Source organism: Podarcis bocagei (genome assembly GCF_964188305.1).
Source record: "Podarcis bocagei genome assembly, chromosome: 7".
NCBI lineage: Eukaryota > Metazoa > Chordata > Lepidosauria > Squamata > Lacertidae > Podarcis > Podarcis bocagei.
The window spans coordinates 27,979,450-27,986,000 of NC_138132.1; the positions used below are offsets into that span (position 1 = coordinate 27,979,450).

General features: G+C 44.5%; 1 long non-coding RNA gene across 1 annotated transcript; it reads right to left on the reverse strand.

The window, feature by feature from the left end:
- Positions 1 to 412: 412 nt before the first annotated feature.
- LOC308592217 lies at positions 413 to 6,154 on the reverse strand. Its single transcript, XR_014010446.1, has 2 exons — positions 5,779 to 6,154; positions 413 to 1,427 (listed from the first exon to the last, which is right to left on the reverse strand). It is a non-coding gene; the product is annotated as an uncharacterized lncRNA (long non-coding RNA).
- Positions 6,155 to 6,551: the final 397 nt, after the last annotated feature.

Consider the following 6,551-nt stretch of genomic DNA (forward strand, 5'->3'; position numbering starts at 1 on the left):
TTTTTTTGGTTTCTTAGAATTCCTGAGCAATGCCAGTTATGAGGCTGCTAATGTATAATAACAGTGACCTCATTTTTAATAGTAGATCCCACGTTTCCCACTACAAGAGGAAGGAGTCAGCAAACATACTTGGGCAGAGAGCAGAAGCAGTGTTTTTATAAGCACAAAAGGTGGGGGGGGGCTAAAAGTGTGGGGTGGAGAGCAGACCTTTAAACACCTCAGTGAGGACTGAGCATACTCACTCAGAGAGCAAGAAGTGCTGACTCGCTGCTTTTTTGGTGATAGGAATGGGGAGGAAAACCAGAATGAAAAGGGAATGGAATGGGATATTCTATAATGGGACATGGCTGGCTGGCTGGCTGGCTGGCTACAGCCCTGCACAGGAACAGTCTAGACTACAACAAAGGCAGGCTTTCCAGCCAATAAGCTTTTATTTCATTCATTGACCCACCCTGCGTGGGGGATTACAGAAAACAGAGGCAGAACATTTGCAAACACTGCTTTTTATCTTGCATGGTTTATCTTCCTGGACCATCTTCAGCCAACTTCTTGAGGTTTGCCACTTCAAAGGGTTGACAGTCCACACCTGAATTTGCTGCGATTCAAGAGGTGACATCCTGAAGACCAGGAAGCGACCTCAAATGATTCCTGAAGTTGGGTGGGTGCGTGGGATGCTTCACACAGGATAGCATGGCAGGCTGACAGAAACAAGAGGTGGGTGGTCATCTTCTGGGACCTTGGATGACAGATTTAGGATACCCATTGAGGGTGGCAGACTAGGAGGCAGAACTGAGCCACAATGCCTCAGGACAGTCTCCTGACAGAACTAAACAGGAGCCTTGCAGTGCTTATGCACAGTTCCTGTTTCTTCCTGGAGGGCCTGACCGAGCAAACATCCCAGTGGATTTGTGCCTCTTGTTAATTAGTGCACATGAGTAGGTGACACTTGGGTTGCCTATCTCAGGGAACCGATATGTCTTTGTGAAGATGCATTCTAGACCTGCATGCATCGCCTGCTGAGCAGACCATCTGAGCATGAGCCCACACATCTGGATCAAGTTCAAGAAGTCCTTCTGGTTTGCCTCTCATTCTGCAAATAAAGCAGCCATTGTGGTGAAGATGAAGCCAAAAGCCTTTGGACCATGAATATTGCCACATGGCCCAAAATTGTGGGTTGGTTGTAGCTGGAGCATAGATGCTGGCTGGATCATCGGTGGAGGGAAGGTTTCCCTAAAGGCAGAAAATAGATGAATTCACCCTCTAAGGAATACCCTCATAGGAGTGACTCTCCAGGCTTAGTAAACTCAGAGGAGATGAATCACAACCATCAGGAGTGGTAGCAGAAAGCAAGCTGGGCCATTGAGGGACATGGCTCTGGAAGCTGGTGTAGAAGCAGGAGTCGTGGTTTTGGGAGTGTTTGCTGCGACCTGAAGAGCAAATGAGAACAGTATATGATACGGGGTCAGAGAAGTTCTCAACAAAACTGAAGGTCTGCAGGGTACTTTGTTACGTTAGTTGACACAGTTGATACCTTACCAACATAGGAAGACTCATTATACCAAGTCAGGCCCAATGATCCATCTTGCTCAGTATGGTCTACACAGCCTAGCAGCAGCTCTCCGGGGTTTCAGGCAGGGGACATTTCCAGCCCTACCTGAAGATACCAGGGATTGAACTTGTGATCTTCTGCATGCAAAGCAGCTGCTCTACTACGGAGCTACACCCCTTTCCTTCAAACAAAGCTCTCTTCCGCCTTGCATGAGAAAACTGCTCTCCCTGCATTCACATGCATCTTGACATGCTTTTGTTCTTTTCTGGACCAAATAGAGGAAGTGCTGTTTACTCGCATTGAAGGGATCACAAACTTTTGAACTTTGCTTTTGACATTATGCTAGTGCAACAGCCCTTACACTGGCAGTCAGAGAACGCTGAATCTGGGCCAATGGGTTGTTTCCAATGCTAACCCATTTAAATGACTGAACATGACTAAGTTAGGGTACATTACTTTTAATGGGAAAACTCTGCACAAAACTTACTTGGATGCAGCCTAATGGTCTTCCCAGATTGGTTCTCTTTAGATTGGGGATGGGGAACCTGATGCCCTTCAGATGTTGTGAGACTCTTACACCCATCACCAGGCTCCCCCCTTGTAGAATGTTCTCCCCAGGGAGGCTTGCCAGGCGCCATCATTACATAGCTTTAGGCGTCAGGCCAAGGCATATCTGTTTCACCAGGCCTTTGGCTCTTAACTATCTGTGGCCTCCTTGAATGGGTAAAATGTTTCAATCCTGCCTTTTAAAAACAGGATTGCCATTAGGCGTTTTCCTTGTTTCTATTCTGGTTTTAATGTGTGTGTTTGTTTATAGATTACAAGTCCCCTTGCATTACCTTGGTCAAAAAGGGGACCAACAGATTTCATAATTAGAACAACAACAACTGGAGAGCCTCAGATGTGACATCAGTGTTATGTCAAGTACAGTCGCACCTTGGTTTTCAAACAGCTTAGTTCTCGAACATTTTGGCTCCCGAACGCTGCAAACCTGAAAGTGATTGTTCCAGTTTGGAAACTATTTTTTGAAGCCGAACGTCCAACGGGTTTTCCGTGGCTTCCAACTGGCTGCAGGAGTTTCCTGCAGCTAATCAGAAGCTGCGCTTTGGTTTCCGAACGTTTTGGAAGTCGAACGTACTTCCGGAACAGATTCCGTTTGACTTCCAGGGTATGACTGTACTTCAAAATGCGGACAGCCAAACCCAAAACAGACCTGGAGACAAAGGCTGGTGAAGCAACAGAGGTACATTTCCCACCTATGTGCAGTAGCTTGTGGCTACACCCCCCCCCCGTCCTTCATCCAGAGAAAAAGACATTTTTCAGAGTTCAAGAACACATTCAGGCAGTGGGGGAGCAGGGCCTGTAAAGGATGAGGCCTCGGTAGAGTCCACAGGAAGTCCAAGGCCCTCATTTTGTTCTCAATCCTAAGGTATCTTACTTCTGTTTTAGATACCACAATGAGAAAGATACCACAGTAGCATGGTGCCACAGAAGTTTGCTGCATATGTAATGTTCTCACCCTTATAAAAAGTTATTTTTCACTGCTATCTAATCGGCACCTATTTCCTGGGAAGTTTTACAACTGACTGACTGCCTCTCCCCAGCCGGCCCCCAGCAGCTGATGTTCTGGGCCTTGAGGTTGGCAGGCAAGCAGTAAAGAATGACAGGCCCTGCTCAAGGCAGTGCCAGCACCTGAAACCTGTTTCCTGTTATTCTAGCAGAGAAGGAAACCCAGGCAGAAAGTGATGCAATGTTCTGAGAACTGCAGCGGTGGCAATGAGACCGCGCCCCAAATACCAGGGAAATCGGATCTAGCTAGTACATCAGCCTTCTGCAACCTGGTGCCCTCCAGATGATCAGGACTATAATTCACACCAGCTCCAGTCTGCACTGGTTATACCCTGGGAATAAAGTCCACTGGACTCAGTGGGACTCCACTATATATTTAAAGCAGCAGCATGCAACTTAAAAAAGTCATGGCTTCCCCCTAATAATCCAAGGAACTGTGGTTTGTTAAACGTGCTGAGAGTTGTTCCCTCTACAATTCCCAGAGTTCCCTGGGAAGAGGGATTGTTAAAGCACTGAGGGAACTTCAGTTCTGTGAAGGGAATAGGCGTCTCCTACCAAGTCTTAGTACCCTTCACAAACTACAATAGTTTTTCTAAAGACTGAAAAAAGTAGCAGAGGTGTGGAACAAAGATGGCAGTGTATAAAAAACTTGCTGAAATAAAACAGTGTTCCTGTCTGTCTGAAAGCAAGCCAAGGAGCACCTAGGCCTCCCATGGGGACAATGGCCACATTCGCCCCATATTTTTAAAGTGCTCTTATACCACTTTAAACAGTTATAGCTGTTAAAGATATCTGTTGCTATTTTCATGCATGCATGTTTTGCACCATGACTGTCCTTAAAAAGCTAGCCTGCATCTCGTTCACCACACACTTAACCCATTTTTATTATTTCCAGGGGGGAAACCTATAAACAAACATTTGTTGCCAATGACCCACTTCTGATCTCTTAAGGAGCTTCCTAGGCAGGAAATTAGAGAAAGTTGGTTGTGTGAGTTAAGTGAAGAAATGTGTTGTTTGTGATAAATTGCATCTATCAGAATGGCTGTGGTTTTAAAGCAGCAATCTGGTACTCACCCATGTTTATAATCCTCAGCTGGTCATCACCCATAAACCACAAGAGATGAGTTTGAAGGGTTTTACAAGCATTGACTTTTCCAGTTTAGATTTTTAAAATGGCAGATAAACAGCAGCTTGCTTTATCAGCCCTCACAAGGGGCAGTAGTGGAAAACTGCTGTTTAATCCTGTGAATGTACCTTGTGGTCAGAAGCAGTGCCCGGGCAGAAAGCAGCAAAATGTCCGGGACATTTTTAAACTGGCCAGTGTGCTTGTGACATTAAGAACAGATTGATAATGCTTTGTCTCAGAGATGGGGAGGCTGTGGCTCACCAGATGCTGATAGACTCAAAAGCCCATCAGCCCCAACCAACATATCCAATGGTCAGGGATGATGGGTTTTGTAATCTAGAAAATCTCTGAAGGGCCACAAAGTCCCCCACCTGTTTTATCTCCCAAAAGATGGAAACATTTTGCAGGCATATTTTTACACATGAGCTTTTTGTTAAAGGTGTAAAAGTAGGCTATGTGGGATGGGTTGGACAGCTTCCCCTTGGTCAGATGGTAATCTTCACAGATATGTCTTCTTCTTTACACATATTTTTGTAAGGATCAAAGAAACATATCTCCCTTTGAATTCACCAGGGGTTATTTGTAAGGAGACCTGCACATTTATGTGTATGTGCCGTGTTAAAAGTCCAACCCAACCAAATACACAGGACTCGCTTCCAAAAAAAGCGGGGGGACTTTGGACTACATTGTACATTGGACTACAAATTTCTGACATTTTGAACCACTTAATTTCTCCTCCATCCCTATCAGTTCACATTTAGAGTCAAACCTATCTAATTTTCACTTTCCATAACAATACACGAACAAAAACACAACCACCCCTTGAAATACACACGTCTCTGTATTTTGCAATGCAGTTCTCCAGTCAAGTAGTGTATACAAATATGCATATGCTGTAACAACATTTACACAAATGTGTATACTATTGAAAATAACTCACCAAAATGCATTATATTAGGGGAAATTGCTTTGCAAAAATGGGTATGTTAGGCAAAATATATTAGGAGAAATGTGCACTAAAATGCTAACAAACTTGCATTAACTTCTTTTTTAATTGTAAATGTGGAGAACTGAAGTTAAGCTTGGGAAAATGAACAACTGAGAGAAACCAAAATTGGCAGAGTTCGATCTACAGAAACCAGCAGAGTCTAAGAGTACTTAACACTGGCTGGAGCATGCCTTTGCAAAATAAAAATTCCAAGCTTTATATCCATGGTCCTACTCTAGAATTGCTTCCTACATCCAATGTACAACTCAGTCTGCATTCCCCATGTGAACTCACTTGGGACAGGAGTAAGCACTTTTGAACTCCGTGCAGGACATACATCCAAGGAAATATGCACAGGATTGGGCTTTACATTTCAGAAACAGGTGGCATTAAATATGTTCAATTCCTATGTATGAATGCCGCCTCCACTCCCCCAAACTGCAGCCACTACATAAACACAGCCTTCTTTCAGTACCCGAAATCAGGGTTTTGAAGCAACTGAAGATTCTCATTTCAATTGTCACATTCAATAAGACCACTCCTTACCTCAGTGGCAACAGCCAGAGTCAGATTCATCAGTAGCACAATACCAATGATCAGGATGGCCTTCATGGTGAAGCTGTCTCAGAGCTCTGATGGATGGAACTTTTTGCAAGGGGAGCTGCCTTCTCTGAGATAAGACACTCAAGAGGTTTCACACTGTAGATGGAAAAGAGGCAGGAGGAGTCCACCAATCACAAACTCCTCTGCTTGCTGCTTCCTACATGGTTCTCTAACATTAGCTGGTGATGTGTGTGTGCGTTTGTGTGTGTTCTTTATAATAGATTTACGGGGGGGCCTCCAAAATTTCCTGTAAGACACTAGAATTCTGCTAACCTAAATGGAATATAATACAGTAGCAGCAACTCGGTGCTCTGAATTCCAGCAAATGGATAAAAAAGTCTCTGATGCGCAAGAGGGCTCCTTTGATAGTAGATTTTAGTTTTATTTGTAGCCTGTCCTAGTGGGACAGCTCCAGCTGTTCAACAACAACTCTCTCTTCGGAGAGCTCTATGTACTGCTGCTAATTCTGGGGTTTTTGTCTCATATCTATAGCACTTACGTTCTGAGCTTTGCCATCATGCTTCTTGTTTTGTACAATTGTACTTTGCCATCAGCCAACATATATACTGATAACTACCGTATTTTTCGCCCCATAAGACGCACTTTTTCCCCTCCAAAAATGAAGGGAAAATCTGGGTGCGTCTTATGGGGCGAATGCAGGCTTTCGCTGAAGCTTGAAGAGCGAGAGGGGTCGGTGCGCACCGACCCCTCTCGCT